Source organism: Triticum aestivum, chromosome 7A (assembly GCF_018294505.1).
Source record: "Triticum aestivum cultivar Chinese Spring chromosome 7A, IWGSC CS RefSeq v2.1, whole genome shotgun sequence".
In the NCBI taxonomy this organism is placed as follows: domain Eukaryota; kingdom Viridiplantae; phylum Streptophyta; class Magnoliopsida; order Poales; family Poaceae; genus Triticum; species Triticum aestivum.
Window position 1 is genome coordinate 120,415,669 of NC_057812.1, and position 8,857 is coordinate 120,424,525.

The 8,857-nt window shown below is 50.9% G+C and overlaps 1 pseudogene; it reads right to left on the reverse strand.

Annotated features, from left to right (window-relative positions):
- Window positions 1-1,426: 1,426 nt before the first annotated feature.
- LOC123154960 (uncharacterized) lies at window positions 1,427-8,441 on the reverse strand (annotated as a pseudogene).
- Window positions 8,442-8,857: the final 416 nt, after the last annotated feature.

Below are 8,857 nucleotides of genomic sequence, written 5' to 3' on the forward strand. Positions count from 1 at the left end.
CGTAGATCACACTCTCCCCCTCTCGTTGATATGCATCACCATGATCTTGCGTGTGCGTAGGAATTTTTTTTGAAATTACTACGAAACCCAACAGTTGTGCCACCGAAATCTACAACTCCACTAATTTCTACTCCCTCCGTTCCCAAATATTTGTCTTTTTAGGCATTTTAAATGGACACAACATACGGATGCATGTAGACATATTTTAGAGTGTAGATTCGCTCATTTTGCTCCGTATGTAGTCACTTGTTGAAATCTCTAGAAAGACAAGTATTTGGGAACGGAGGGAGTAGTCAAGAATGATATTGGACTCCATGATTTCAGTGATGTTTCCAGATAAGAAATTTGGAATGCTAACAAGAGATAAACATGGACAAAGCAATTAAAGTGATTTTGTTCCTGCCATCTTATATTTAAGCACGCTGCTCATTTGTGATGGTTTGCTATTTGGGATGGGCCGAGGTGTCCTCAAGATGGCAGTCACTGGGGCGAGGATTGCGTAGACACCGGAGCTAGGGCAGCTCGCCGGGATGGGCCGAGGTCTCCCCGAGACAGCACAGCCACGCGTGGCAAGGACGGCGCGGACACCCGGGGCGAGGGCAGTTCCTGACGTGGTGGCGGCGTTGAGCACGGACGCTGTGTTGTCCAGCATCTCAAATGTGTACCATATCCTCCTTCTATAACCGCATTTTGAGTAATGAAATCTAGAAGATCTAATTACAAGAGGAACAAAATATACAGTTACAGAAGGAGGGTGTGGTCTGGTCAATATGCATACAAGAGGAACCATTTTGAGATTTGTTGAAGATGCTATTAGGTTCTAACTACTACATCCAGAACACCAATTATGAGATGATGGGCATACAAGAGGAACCATACTGTGGTCTGGTCAAACCATTTTCCCAAGCCCAAAATTTTGGTTCTCGCAAGATTATGTTTTTCGTTCATTTTAAAGCCAAACTTGGCTTTGGTGAAATAGCAGCCAAAAATTTTAAAACTAGAATTTACATTCAACCAAATAAAATTAATAAATCAGGGAAGCCAGAATGAGTTGCTGATGAAACGAACACCACTACACAAACAAAAAGTCATGAGTCGAGGCATCAAACTAAACTCGAACAAACTGAAGATTAATCCACATAAAAAGCCTGATAAATTACACCATTGTGGTTTCCATGGAAGCACCGGCCGAACAAAATGCATGAGAAAGAGAACTGGCATCAACAGCAAACAACTGGTTCCTCTTTTATGCATGTGAGACCACACCCTTCTGCAACTGCATTTTGAGTGTGATGGCATCCATCTAGAACATGTAAAATGTTGCTTTGGTAAAAAACAAAGAGGAGTTTTGAAGGAGGGTACGATGCGATCAATATGCATACTACAAGAGGAACCAACAGCTGTTGTTAGGTGACTTAGGTCCTAATTAGTTACATCCAGAATGCTGCATGAGAGAACAGCATGGTGTTCTTGGACACCGGATAGGACCTGGTGCAGGGCCGAGCTTTCGTCCGGAGCTCTCCCTCGCGATCATACTTGAGGCCAAACAAGGTGAGATGGAGCATGCTGTCGACAACTTTCTCATGCCGCAAGATGTTCTCGACGAGGCAAAATCTGTTGTGGCCCATGTAGGTGAGAGTGGCATCCATGTGCCGGCCGCCACCCATCCACGGCTCCTCATTGTTGCGGCGGAACAGCTTCTCCTTGAGCATCCTGCAGTCCGGCTTCGGCGGCCGGCTGGCGGCGGCGCTGCGGGAGGCGACCGGGCAGCAGCAAATGTGCCCTTCGCCCTCGTGATGAATCCCGACCCATGCATCCAGGCTGTCGTCGAAGTAGGCTTGTCCTCTGAACGGCAGGCAACACCCAGTCCCCAAGCTCCTTCCAGAGGCCATTGCCGGTGTCGAAGGAATGGGTAGCGGAGGCGGTGGACACAAAGATGGTGCGCCCGTCCGGGTGCAACGCATAGGCGACGACGTCCAGCCCACTGCACGACGGCAGTGATGGCTCGCTCTTCCATGACCAGTCCATCTCATCACCCCGTAGGTTCCATGGATGGCTGCTGGGAGCCCACAACAAGGCGTGCAAGCCGAGCACCTCGGTTGTCAAGGCATATAGCTTTTCACCGGCGGCCATGGCGGCCTAGAAGTGTAAGACAATAAGTTTTGGGGGAACCAGCACAACCCTCTAGGGGTGGCTTATCTCATTATATATAATGGATATGTTACAATACATACAATATACGTACATAAGTACAGAAGCTATACATAGTCTAACACCCTCCTTCAATCTTAGCCACTTTCTAAAGAACTGAGAAGGGTAAGATTGCGTCTACAAGCCTCAAACTGTGGCAGAGGTAAAGGCTTAGTGAAGATGTCTGCAAGTTGATCCTTAGATGAGATAAACTTGATCTGGAGTTGCTTCTGTGATACATGTTCCCGTACAAAGTGATAGTCAACTTCAATGTGTTTCGTTCGGGCATGAAATACTGGATTTGCAGAAAGGTATGTAGCACCGATGTTATCACACCAAAGAATAGGAGGCTGTGGTTGAGACAAACCCAACTCCTGAAGCAAAGACTGCACCCAAATAATCTCTGCAGTAGCATTAGCCACAGCCTTGTACTCAGCTTCAGTACTGCTACGTGACACAGTAGCCTGTTTCCGAGCACTCCAGGCGATCAAATTAGGGCCAAAGAATACTGCATAACCCCCCGTGGATCGCCTGTCATCTGGGCTACCAGCCCAATCTGCATCAGAGAAGGCCGAAAGGACCCGAGAGGAAGTCGGCCGAATATGCATACCAAATGTCAGGGTGAACTGAACATAACGAAGAATGCGTTTAACACCAGCCCAATGAGTATCTCTGGGAGCCTGAAGATACTGACAAACCCTGTTAACAGCATAAGAGATATCTGGTCTCGTGATCGTCAAGTACTGAAGTCCACCAACAATGCTCCTGTACTCTGTGGCATCCGCAAGAGACAAAAGCTCACCATCAACAGCTGTTATCTTGTCGGTAGACGGCATGGGTGTGGTGGTCGGTTTGCACTTCAGCATGCCCGCTCTTTGTAACAACTCCAAGGAGTACTTCTTCTGCGTAAGGACAAGACCAGTAGCACGAGAAGTGACCTCAACTCCAAGAAAGTAGTGAAGCTTCCCAAGATCTTTGACCGCAAAATCAGCACCAAGAGAGCAGACAAGAGCATCAGCAGCATACTGAGAAGAGCTGACAAGGATAATATCATCAACATATACCAAAAGATACATAGTGACTTCTGGCTTCTGTAGAAGAAATAATGAAGTGTCAGCAGTGGACGGCACAAACCCATGAGCACGAAGGGCAGAGGCAAGGCGGGCATGCCAGGCACGAGGAGCTTGCTTCAAACCATATAGTGCTTTGGAGAGACGACAGATATAGTCAGGACGATCAGGATCAGAGAAACCAGGCGTCTGTTTCATATAAACCTCTTCCTCCAAAAATCCATGTAGAAAAGCATTCTGCACATCAAGTTGACGAAGTGACCAACCACGAGAAACAGCAATGGAGACAAGAAGCCGAATAGTGGTAGGCTTGACGACAGGACTGAAGGTGTCCTCATAGTCAAGACCATGGCGCTGCCGAAAACCGCGAGCAACAAGTCGCGCTTTGTAACGCTCAATAGATCCATCCGAATGCTTCTTCACTTTGAATACCCATTTTAAGTCAATAACATTTACCCGTGGTGGTGGAGGAACAAGAGTCCATGTCTTGTTACGAAGGAGAGCATGAAACTCCTGCTCCATAGCCTCTCGCCAATGTGGAATGCGCAGGGCAGCCTGATATGAGCGAGGCTCAGAAGATGGATCCGCAACAGCAGCAGCCAAACAAGCAGCCAACCAAGCAACTGTACCATCCTTACGTTCCTTAGGTTTGAAAATGCCACTGCGACTGCGTGTATGTGGTCGGGACACAGGAACCACCGAGGTCGACGGAGCAGCCTGCAGCGGGCTGGAGGACGGCGACGTTGACGAGTCAGCCGGTGACGAGGAGCCAGACACAGTAGCCTCGGGCTCGGTCGGCGAAGAAGGCCGGCCCACCGGCGAAACCGGCAGAGCAGACGAAGTAGCTGGCGACGCCGGCGTCACAGACCGGGCCGATGGCGAGCCCGGCATAGTGGGCCGTGGCGCGGCCGGTGTCGCGGGCCGATCCGCGGATGAAGGCGACGTGAGGACGGCGTCGCGGACCCGAGCTGCAGGCGAAGACGGCGTGACAGGCCGATCCGCTGAAGACTCGGCGGCCGCTGGCGAAGAGGGCCGAGCCGCTGGAGACTCGGCGGTCGCTGGCGTAGCGGACCGAGCAGTGGAGATGCTCGGCGCGACGGGCTCTTCGGGTGACCATGCATGGGCACGCGAATCGATGCCATGCAACATAGGGCGATCGACGTGCCCATCAGAAGGCGGCGATGATGATGGTGAATCTTCCAACAGCTCCAAACGAGCCCCACGTCCGGTTCCTGCACCATGGTTAGGTAACAGCAAAGGAGAGTATGCAACATCATCAAATTGGTCAGAAGCAACAGAGGATGAATGCAGAGATGGTGGTTCGACAGTGGACACAGGAAGTTTGGCAAAAGGAAAAACATGCTCATCAAACACGACGTCCCGAGATATATAGACACGATTAGTGGGAACATGAAGACATTTGTAACCTTTATGAAGAGAGCTATAGCCAAGAAAAACACACTTCTTAGAAGAAACTCAAGCTTGCGCTTATTATATGGACGAAGATGCGGCCAGCAAGCACACCCAAATACCTTGAAAAAGATATAATCAGGTTGTTCATTAAGGAGAACCTCAATGGGAGTCTTCATGTTTAAAACACGAGTGGGAGTACGGTTGATGAGAAAGCATGCAGTGGTGAAAGCATCACTCCAAAACCGAAACGGAACAGATGCATGGGCCAAAAGAGTAAGACCAGTTTCAACAATATGACGATGCTTACGTTCGACTGAACCATTATGCTGATGTGTATGTGGACATGCTAAACGATGAGCTATCCCAAGCGACTGAAAGAAGGAGTTGAGGTTGCGATACTCGCCCCCCCAGTCCGACTGGACATGAACAATTTTGTGCTTGAGAAGACGTTCAACATGTTTTTGAAACTGAACAAAAATATCAAACACATCAGATTTACGTTTAATAAGGTAAAGCCAGGTAAAGCGACTATAAGCATCAACGAAACTGATATAGTAATTATGACCACTGATAGAAGTCTGAGCAGGACCCCATACATCTGAAAACACAAGTTCTAAAGGATGTTTCACCTCACGACTGGACTCTGAAAAAGGAAGTTGATGACTCTTCCCTTGCTGACAAGCATCACACACTGCTACATCTTTATTACTAGACAAACTAGGAAGCTCATGACGACGCAAAATATGACGGACAATAGGTGTGGCCGGGTGACCAAGACGAGCATGCCACTGTGACGGAGAGACCCGAACTCCACTGAAAACACGGGCGACGCCAGGATGCTCCAGACGGTAGAGGCCCTGGCACAACCGCCCACTAAGAAGAATGTCCCTCGTGCCCCGATCCTTAATAAAAAGATCAAAAGGGTGAAATTCACAAAGCACATTATTATCACGTGTGAGTTTAGGAACTGAAAGAAGATTACGGGTCACAGATGGAACTCGAAGAACATTGCGAAGCTGAAGACTCCTATTGGCATGTCTAGTGAGAAGAGATGCTTGACCAATATGAGAGATGTGCATACCTGCTCCATTGGCGGTGTGTATCTTGTCGGAGCCATGATAGGGTTCACGAGTGTGAAGCTTCCCCATCTCGCTGGTCAGATGCTCTGTCGCCCCAGAGTCCATGTACCAGTGTGGATCGATGGAGTAGGACTGAGTGTGTCCCTGTTGCTTCTGCAGCGCGGGACGATCAGCCATGGCGACCTGACGGGCATTGTTGTGTGTATCTTTGCCGTCATTGCCAAGACCAAGAAAGCTTCGCTGGAAGCGCTTATGACACTTGGAGGCCCAGTGCCCATCGCGGCCACAAAGCTGGCACACACGTGGACCGCCAGCCCCCGGTAAGGTCGCAGTAGGTGGGGGGCCGAGGCGGGCGACGGTGGCAGACCCAAGGGAGACCGGGGTGATGAAGAAGAGCGGCCACCCTTGGTGGCGGCGTTGGCCGAGAGGGAGCCAGTGCCCCTGGAGCGGCGTGTCTCAACCCGTTGCTCAGTGAGAAGGAGCCGAGAGAAAACCTCGTGTGCCAGCATGGGTGTCGAGTTGCCCCGCTCGTTGATGATCTCGACTAAGGCATCATACTCCTCATCAAGACCATTGACAATAAACGAGTTGAACTCGGAGTCGGTGAGGGACTGTCCAATGGAGGCCAATGTGTCGGCGAGGCCCTTGACCTTGTTGTAGAACTCAGTGGCGGTGGAGTCAAGCTTCTGACACTCTCCAAGCTGACGACGGAGTGCAGAGACACGAGCCTGGGACTGCGCTGCAAAGGTTCGCTCAAGGATGGTCCAAGCCTCATGAGACGTCTTCACGAAGACAACAAGTCCGGCAACTGCCGGCGAGAGCGACCCCTGGATGGAGGAGAGGTTCGCCTGGTCCTGCCCCGTCCAGACGCGATGGGCCGGATTGTAGACCGGACCGTGCACGCTGTCTACCAGTGCGGGTGGGCAGGGAAGCGATCCGTCGACGTAGCCTAGCAGGTAGTGACTCCCCAAGAGCGGGAGAACCTGCGCACACCAGAAGATGTAGTTGTCGGCGGAGAGCTTGATGGTGATGAGATGACCGAAGTGAAACAGCGGCGGCGAAGACGATCCCATCGAGGGGGCTGCCTGGGGTGCAAACACCATGGAGGCAGCCGGAGGCACCGAAGCCGATGCGAGAGGAGGCGGGACCGCAGCCAGGGCGGACGCCGCAAAGCTCGCGGCCGGGTCGGACGCCGCAAGGCCCGCGGCCGGGGCGGACGCCGCCAACCCCGCCAACGGGGCGGTGTGATCCGCTTGCGGCAGGAGCGGCGGGACGACGCCCGCGGAGTCCGCAGCGGACGGCGGCGCCGCGGTGTGGACCACGAGGTCGCGCCCAAGCGAGGGCGCCGGCGGCGTGGAGTAGACGAAGCCGATGCTCCTGGTTTCGATCGGAGCCGGAACGGCGACGGCATCGAGCGGGAGGTTGAGCAAAGCCGCAAGAGAGGCCGGGAGGAACCCCGCAGCAGTGGAACCGGTGGTGGCGGCGCTCGACATGGCGGCGGTGAAGGCGGCGGCGGCTGCGGCGGCGGTGCGGGTATTAGGGTTTGGAAGCGGAAGCGATCGTAACCTAGCGTGATACCATGTAAGACAATAAGTTTTGGGGGAACCAGCACAACCCTCTAGAGATGGCTTATCTCATTATATATAATGGATGTGTTACAATACGTACAATATACGTACATAAGTACAGAAGCTATACATAGTCTAACAAGAAGGCAGGGATCCCGGACGGGAGAGGCGGGCGAAAACATGTTTTAGAGCCTATGCACCCGGATATTCTTTATCCAACCACTCATTCCTGCATCACGGTTCGTACAAATAATTTTTTCTTTTTTGTTTATCTCATATAGAACATATATTTGTACTTCAACTTTGCAGCACAACAAAGCTTTCTATCTAGAATGTGGGATAAAACTTACAGATTTTTTGGTCCAACATAAATATACAAAATGAGATTTGTTTGATTAAAAAAATCTTATTTTTCATATTTATGTCGGATAAAAAAAATCTGAAAGTTTTATCTCACATTCTAGTTATAAAGTTATGTTGTACTGCAAAGTTTGAAGTTCAAGACATGTTTTATATGAGAGGAATAAAAAAAAGAAAATTCCATGTAATAAGGTAGTTGTGTAGCACAGATCTCAAAGCAACATTGGAGTCCTAGGATAGTGAGGCCTGGGTGCATAAGCTCACAAAATCTGCATTCTAGAGGCGGGCCCACGCAGAGGGCTTCGGTCTTGGTGTTGTAGACGATGGTTGGGGGAGCGGGAGCGTCATCGTCGTCGTCGAAGTAGTAACGAAGGTTGAGGGTGACAAAGATGTTGGTACCCAGAGCAGCGAAATCCTTGGGGCCATGGACCGACGAGTATATCCGGGCGGCGGCCGGCTGGGGAAGCTCGTGCAATCCTCCTGAGTAGATCTCATCGGCGTCGAGCTTGTATATATGTGATAGCCCTCCTCCCAGTCATCCATCGCCAAATAAAGGTGCTGCTTGCGCCGAGTCATGGGACTCTCAGCGCAATCAGAACTCCGCCGCCGCCGTTTCCGGCTGCTCTCCGCGCAATCATAGTTCCGCCGCCGTCGCCGTTTAGACGACGAAGAGGAGCGAGTCTTCTCGAGCCTGCTGCCCATCGCCGCCAATCCAGCGATTTCTGACCTGGAATATGGGTTTGTGGAGGGAGCTGTGGGAATCCGAGTCTTAATTGATAAGGAAGATCGGCTTACCTTTGGTGATCGACGAGGAAGATCGATTTGAATCAGTTGAGATGAAGAATCCAACTCGGCAACCATCTCCGCGGCGCACTCTAGTTAGGGACTTTTTTCAAGGGTAAAAGCTGCTTTATTCAAAATCGATAGTCATATGGGATACAAATGAGGTCCGGCCGGTGTACTAGTAAGCCAAAGATGGCGACCAAAATCTAATGTGTAGCAGCAGCTTTTGCGAGCGTATGTGCTTCGCGATTACATTCACGGGTCTCGTAGATAATTTTTGAAGATGGAAACATCTGCAACTTCGTCTTGATCTCACCACGATCACTTTTGCTTGGGCTTGAGGGCATCTTCAGCCGCGCCTCCAATAGGCCTTCCTCAAGCGATTTTACCGCGT